Source organism: Lactuca saligna, chromosome 9, assembly GCF_052625555.1.
Source record: "Lactuca saligna cultivar CGN05327 chromosome 9, ASM5262555v1, whole genome shotgun sequence".
NCBI classification, from domain to species: Eukaryota; Viridiplantae; Streptophyta; class Magnoliopsida; order Asterales; family Asteraceae; genus Lactuca; species Lactuca saligna.
The window spans coordinates 167,927,785-167,935,485 of NC_136425.1; positions in this window are offsets into that span (position 1 = coordinate 167,927,785).

The following is a 7,701-nucleotide window of genomic DNA, read 5'->3' on the forward strand; positions in this document are numbered from 1 at the left end:
ATAAGAATAATGAGATTATTTAATTAGTATTGATCAAGAATTAATCTAGCATTAATTGAGTGATCAAAAGAAGACTAATTAAATATATGGGTTGATTGTGTAAATCATCCATACTTGTATAGTGGGCTAATGCTCCATGGATTATCTAGTTGAGCCAAAACCCATATGATGCTCCATGGATGCTCCATGGTGTATTTGAACCCATGGATCCAAGGAAATGGAAAATCATGACAATTAGAGTTTACCCTAATTGTATAACTATATAAGCATCTTATTCTTGAGAAAAATCGGCCACTAGTGAGAGTAAGAAAGGGCTAGCCGATTTTCATGAAGTGTAGAACTCTCTCAAGTTATTCTAAGTGTTTTGATGATTGTGAACCATTTGAGGTGTCACACTTGGGGCACTAGGCACTCAAGCTTCATGAAGACATTCTACATCAAAGAGGTATGTATTCTATCTTGTTATATTGATAGTTTTGTATGCTAGATTAGGATAATACCTTGGATGTTCATATTTGTATGTATAATAGAGAAAACATAGATCCAAGGTATTTAGGGTTGCATGTATACTTAGGAGTGTTAGAATGCTCATAACCCAACACCTCTAACGGCTGCAACTTACCATGCGGTCTCTGGTGCTCGGCCTTAACCCGACGATAGGTTAGGCACCTATCAATGAACCATGCAACATCCCTCTTCATACAGGGCCACCAATACTCCTTCTTTAGGTCCAGATACATCTTAGTGGCCCCGAGATGGATCGAGAACTTCGATCGATGTGCCTCTTCCATCAAAATGGTACGTGTCCCGCCCACAAACGGTACCCAAATCCGACCCTGAAATGTCATAAGTCCCCAGCTATCGGTAACGAACTCCGATACTTGCCCGATAACTCGCTCCCTCTTTTGGTTTTCTGGTCTCATAGCCTTGGCCTGGGCCCCTCGAATGGTGTCCAACACTGGAGTCATCACTATCAATCTCATACAAATGTCTCGTATTCGGACGCTCTCATTCCTACGGCTCAGGGAATCAGCTACCACGTTAGCCTTACCCGGGTGGTACAGGATCTCATAATCATAATCTTTTACCACACCCAACCATCTCCTCTGCCGCATGTTCAGGTTAGGCTGATCCATCAAGTACTTCAGGCTCTTATGATCCGTGTATATGGTACACCGGATCCCATACAGATAGTGACGCCAGATCTTGAGGGCGAACACCACTGCCCCCAACTCTAAATCGTGGGTGGGATACCTTGCCTCATGAGGCTTCAGCTGCCTCAATGCATATGCTATCACGTGCCCCCACTGCATAAGCACCGCTCCCAACCCTGATATCGACACATCACAATATACCACGAAGTCCTCCATTCCATCCGGAAGGGCTAACACCGGGGCTTCGCATAACTTCTGAAGAAGTGTCTCAAAGGAGACCTGCTGCTCTGGGCCCCATGAGAAAGCAACGCCCTTCCGAGTCAACTTGGTGAGTGGCACGACGATCTTGTAGAAATCCCTGATAAATCTCCGATAAAAGCCTGCCAATCCAAGGAAACTCCTGATCTCTGTAGGTGACCTCGGCACCTCCCAACTCATCACCACCTCAATCTTGGCCGGATCGACTAATATCCCTTTCTGGTTAACAAGATGTCCTAGGAACTGGACCTCTCGTAACCAAAAATCACACTTGGAGAATTTGGCGTAAAGCCTCTCCGATCTCAAAACTCCAAGGATCTCTCTCAGATGTTCCTCATGTTGTTCCTTGGATCTCGAATACACCAATATGTCGTCAATGAACACGATCACCGAGCGATCCAACATCGGCCTACATACTCTGTTCATGAGGTCCATGAACACCGCTGGTGCGTTGGTGAGCCCGAAAGGCATCACCAAGAACTCGTAATGCCCATAACGAGTCCTGAACGTTGTCTTCTGGATGTCCTCATCTCGCACTCTCACCTGATGATAACCCGACCTCAAATGGATCTTGGAGAACCAAGATGCTCCCTGCAACTGATCGAACAAATCATCGATCCTCAGCAACGGGTAACGGTTCTTGACCGTCAGCTTGTTCAATTCCCTGTAATCAAAGCACATTCAATGTGAGCCATCCTTCTTCTTAACAAAAAGGATAGGCGCTCCCCATGGCAAACTGCTCGGCCGAATAAACCCCTTCCCCAGCAGCTCCTAAAGCTGCAAGGATAACTCCTGCATCTCTAGAGGTGCAACGCGATAAGGTGCCTTGGCGATAGGTGCAGCTCCCGAAGCCAAATCGATGCTGAACTCAACCTGTCTCTCGGGTGGCACACCCGGTAACTCTTCCGGAAATACATCCGGGAACTCACACACTATCGAAACCTCATCAAATGACCTCGGTCTCTCTGAATCAACCCTCGTATCCATCACATATGCTACAAACCCCTTACAGCCTTGCTGTAGACTCTATCTCGCTCTAGCGGCTGAACAAAATGTCGACCCAAATCACGTACCCTCGCCGTACATGGTAAGAACTCCCCCACTAGAGTCTCGTATGGTCACTAGCTGTCTCTCGTAGTCGATAACCACTCCAAACTTGTTCAACCAGTCCATGCCCACGATGACACAGACATCTCCCATCGCATTAGGAACTAGATCAATCGGGAACTTAACGTCGAACATCTCGAGTACACATCCTCGAATCACCTCAGTGGCATACACCGCTCTCTCGTCAGCTATGGAAACTCTCAGAGGTCGACTCATCACCTCTTGACTAATACTGATGTGTTGACTAAAGCCAAAGATACAAAAGACCGACTCGCACCGGAGTCAAATAACACCAAGGCAGGTACAGAATTCACAAGAAAAGTACCTACGCATATCATAATATAAGCACAATATCTCAACGTAAAAGTAAATATACGAAAGAATACATACCAGCCACGACATCGGACGCTACGCGGACCTCCTCCGCAGTCAAATGGAAGGCTCTCCCTTGCGCCTTCGGTACCTCGGCCTTCATTGGCCGGCTCTCAGTAGCTCTGATAGTAGCAGGGGCAGATCTATGAGGTGCTCCCTGGGTAGTCCCTCGTAACTGTGGACACTGTGACTTGCGGTGTCTGGTCTGGTTTCAGTGAAAGCATACTGCAAATCCCTTGGGGCAATCCCTGGCCATATGCCCCTCCTTGCCACATTTGTAGCAAGACCCCGCTCTGCACACCTCCTCGTGGCTCTTTCCGCACTTACCAAAAGTGCAGCCCTTTTGACTCCCAGATCGCGAATCAGTGGGCTTGGCTCGCTTGGCTGCTGGTTGAGACTGTGCCGGCTACCGATCCCTCGCCTGAGACTCAGCCTCCTCCCTAGCCTAGGTCTCCAGCTCTATCTCCCTCTTCCGGGAATTTTCCTGAAGCTCAGTAAATGTCTAATACGTCGACTTTACCACAAACTCCCGTATATCCCTCCTCAAAATGCTCAGGTAGCGGCTCATACGTGCCTGCTCGAAGGACACGTGCTCTGGGCAGAACATCGCCCGCTCATGGAACTTCCTCGTAATCACCGTAACAGAATCAGTACCCTGCTTAACGGTCAAAAACTCCTAGGCCAAACGTTCCCTTTCCACCTGGGGAAAGTACTCATCTTGGAACATAGCAGTGAACCTCTCCCAAGTTATTGCAGCAAGCTAAGCAGGCGAATAATGCACCGTCACAAACTTCCACCAGTCCTTCACTCCCAAACGAAGCTGGTTCTACGCGAACCGGACCCTCAAATGCTCAGGAGATGAGAAAGTAAAGAATCATCCCTCCATGTCTGATATCCACCTTATCGCTGCAATCGGATCCTGGGTCCCATCAAACTTCGATGGTTTTGTGTTGTTGAACTCCCGGAACAACAACGCATCACCACCCTGCGGTCTAGCCATAGCTACAGCTGCAGTGCCCACAGCAACAGCAGCCTCAGAAAGAGCAGCGTATCTCTCATCGAATATCTCTATCAGGGTGGTCTTAATAGACCCAAACATCTCTGGAATCTCATCGCGGATGGCAGCAGCCACCTCATCATGAATCATTTGGCGGAGCTCCTTGTGCTCACACCCCCTCCACTGGTCCCTGGTATGTGAAGTGTCCCTACCATGATGCCTCTCTGAAATACAACATAAGATATCAGTAATTTTCTTGGATGTACATACACTCGATATCCCAACCCTACTTGATCTCTGGTACCCTAAGGATTCTTACTTGGGTTGCGTACTGACCCGGTGCCATCGATAGTACGGGCCCAATACTACCAACCACACCGACTCAGCATTCACACTAAGTCCTCCTCCCAGAGCCCCAAATCCCAAGTATGCTATTCTCTCTAATCATGTGCTACTCACTAGCAAATCTCTCATAAGCTCCTTGCTGCTATCACAACACTCTTAAGCATTCCTAATAGAAAAATCTCTAGACTAAGGCATCATATATCAGGCCACTCTAGTCCTAATAAGAATACCTAGTCTTACTTTAGCATGCATAATATAATTCATATAGCATAACATTTCTTTTACAACTTATTGTAAGGGTATTTTGGGAAATCATCGTTCGGGCGCTGGCTGATTGTACACACTGTTCTGCTCTGTCTGTTTCAAAACTCTTTTTACTCTAAAAAAATTTTTTTACTTTATTATCAAATTTTTCCTCAAATCCTCAGTTTGAGTTCAGATACGCCCGAAGATGCATCTGAATCCCTCAAACCAAGGCTCTGATACCAAATTGTAACACCGTAAAATTCAAAACAAATTTTCACATTTTCAAACACATTTAAAAACAAAATCCCATTGTATCATAACTTTGGTTCACAAAATATTTCCTAAGATCATAATACATAAAAATCCATGCGTGTGTACGAATCATGTCGGCACCTTCCCGCGATCATCACTGGTACCTGAAACACATAACACATAACACTGTAAGCGTAAAGCTTAGTGAGTTCCCCAAAATACCATACATAACACACACTAGCCACTCAAGGCTATAACTCTGGAAGGCCATGGGCCCTAACTCTGTGGACCCTCTGGTCCTAACTCTGTGAACCTTTCGATTCTAACTCTGATATACTCTGATACAAGCCACATAGAAAAATGCAGTACAACACATCACATAATAGCATACGATAACTTTGGCACATAACTCTAATTACCACTCCAGGTAAAATATAGTGAGAAGACTTACCTCAGATGTCCCGGTAAATCACTGACTCGGTAGAAATACGATCTAGCCTCCGCCTAAACACATAAAGTAATACTCTCATAAATATAATTCTCAGAACTAGATTCCACTCTCTCTAAGCACCCTCAGAAGGGTAAAAGACCATTTTACCCCTCCTTTGGCTCAAAGGCCATCATTGTTGACCAAACGCTAAGAGTCAACCAAAGTCAACGGTCAAACTTTGACTCGACTCAGCAAGTGCACTTGGATAACTTGGCGAGTCCACCTGTGTCCACTTAACTCTTTAGTCCCATTTAACACGTCGAGTCCCTCCCTTTACTCGATGAGTCCCCAGGTAAGAATCGTGGGGCTACCCCGACTCAACTCGCCGAGTCTCAAAAACAACTCGGCGAGTACATGCCATGCACAAACTCCATTGACCTCCTCAGGTCAGATCTGTTCCTCTAATCCATAGATCTATTCTTCCCAAGAATAATAATCACGTAGAGTCCAGACCTTGACACTCATATATCATCTAGATGGTATCATTTGGTGATTTAGCCCTAAAAATGGCATTCTAAGCTCATAACTGTTGGATTAGTGTCTAAGTCCATAACTAATTTGGTATGTACTTGACCCGATGGTGCATGGTCCTTTTAGGTTGCCTTCACTAAAGCAACTTGATAGTATGAATTATGGAGAAAAGGATTAAATATGATTTATTAATATATTATGGGAATAATATATTAAAGGAGAAAGCATATTGTTTAATTAATATTAGTCAAGAAGTAATAAGAATTAAGTTTTTGACTAAAAGAGATTAATTAAACTTAAGGGACTGGAATTGTAATTAGAAGATAATTGCAATTGGGCTATGGATTACCTTATATTATAAGGTTGGACGAATTATGTGGGAAAACCCATAAGAAATCATCCAAGGTCTTTAGGAAAGGAATCCATGGGCTGCTTAGGGCTTACGCAGTCAGATTAGGGTTTCCTAGTTTAAATCCCTAATAGCCTACATGTATAAATAGTACCCTTAAGCCCCAAAAACGTGGTGAAGCTGTTCTCTAGGGTTTTGGACGATTTTGGGCAGCCTCCTTCTCTTCTCCTCTTCATCCTCTTGCTCTTGGTGTTTGTGAACCATTAGAGGAATGACATTTGTGACTCTAAGCTTTCTAAAGTCATTACAAGAAGGAATTGTGATTATTATTGCTACATAATAATCAAGGTAATATCTTAAACCCATTATTATGTTAACATCGATTATCATATGCTAGAATTAGGGTTTATAGTCTTGGATAAATTGCATGTACAATAGAGAAACCTAGATCCAAGCATTAGGGTTTGTATGAGCACATAAGATGTTCTTATGATCAAAACCCATCAGTGGTATCAGAGCCTAGATTGGTTCCTATTGTATTGACGCATTATGTAGCTGAAAATCGTTTTATGGCCTTATGTTCGACCTGAATTGGCGAGTCACTACCTGAACTCGGTGAGTCAGCCCTACTCAGCGAGTTCCAGAGTGTGACTCGGCGAGTCGGAGCGTCAGTCAGAGGAAATTTCGAATTTTGTTGTTGTTTTGCTTAAGGATAATTACCTTATTCGTTTTAAACCTATAAAATACGAATTTTATTGTTTCTTAAATGATATCCTTGCCAAAACACAAGATAATTACCAATTGATTAGATAATAACTTCCTTATATGATAAAGATTGGATTATTTGTATTAATTGGGTAACTTAGTTTGCAAGAAATTGAAATTAGGTCAAATATAGATAATGATGAAATTAATTGTTTAATTTATATTATTTGTTATTTGATGCTTGTGTTATGAAAAATTTCAACTTTCCCCTTTAGGTTTTATAGTTTAAATTTGAACTCAAAGGTTTAGTTTTGAAATTTAAATAGTTGAAACCCTAATGTTTTGAAAAGGTTTCAAAACTTACCCTCAAGTTTTGGAATTTAAATTTTGATTAAAAGTTTAATTTTGATGTATATTTAAATTCTAAACCCTAATGTTTTGAAATGTTTCAAAACTTGTCCTCACGTTTTGGAATTTAAAAGTTGATTAAAAGTTTAATTTAGAAATGTTAAATTCTAAAACCCTAGTATTGTTTTGAAAAGTTCAAATCACACCCTTACGGTTTTATTAATTAATTAAGGTGTATAATTAAAGGAGGTTTAATAAATCCATAAAGTTTTGGTTTACAATTTAATTAAATTAAAAGTATAATCATTAAATTTGACCACCTAGTATTTTAAAAGTGTAAAATACACCCTATACTATATATAACATTAAAAGTCTAATGTTATATATATATATATATATATATATATATATATATATATATATATATATATATATATATATATATATATGAGTAAAAGTCAGTCTTACCGTTAGTAGGCCTCATTCACGAAGTTGGTCTATAAGGGGTGTTTAAGGAAATTGCCTATAAAATGGCGATTGAATGGGTATCCACTCTTACCCACTGCACTCTTGACTAGTGGAGGGTCGTTAGTTGAACGGGTAGGAT